Source organism: Olea europaea, chromosome 5 (assembly GCF_002742605.1).
Source record: "Olea europaea var. sylvestris chromosome 5, O_europaea_v1, whole genome shotgun sequence".
In the NCBI taxonomy this organism is placed as follows: domain Eukaryota; kingdom Viridiplantae; phylum Streptophyta; class Magnoliopsida; order Lamiales; family Oleaceae; genus Olea; species Olea europaea.
This window is the reverse complement of record NC_036241.1, coordinates 3,746,645-3,746,911: the sequence shown is the minus strand read 5'-3', so window position 1 is coordinate 3,746,911 and position 267 is coordinate 3,746,645.

The window sequence follows — 267 nt, the reverse complement described above, 5'->3', positions numbered from 1 at the left end:
TCTACTCAATGCATAAGAATAAATAAAATGTAATTTACTATCATTATTTTAATAAGAGTAAGAGGTTCAAAAAATATATATATGGTCAGTTAACATTTTGTGCATACTATTTTTATCCTATCTGTAGAGCTTTTCTAATAATTGAGTAATTGATTATTTTAAGGGAAAATATTCTAATGGTATAAAACTTACAAATTTACAACAATCCAACTCTATTTGACTTCCTAAGATTGTATCTGTTAGAAATTTAAATTTATAAATCGTATG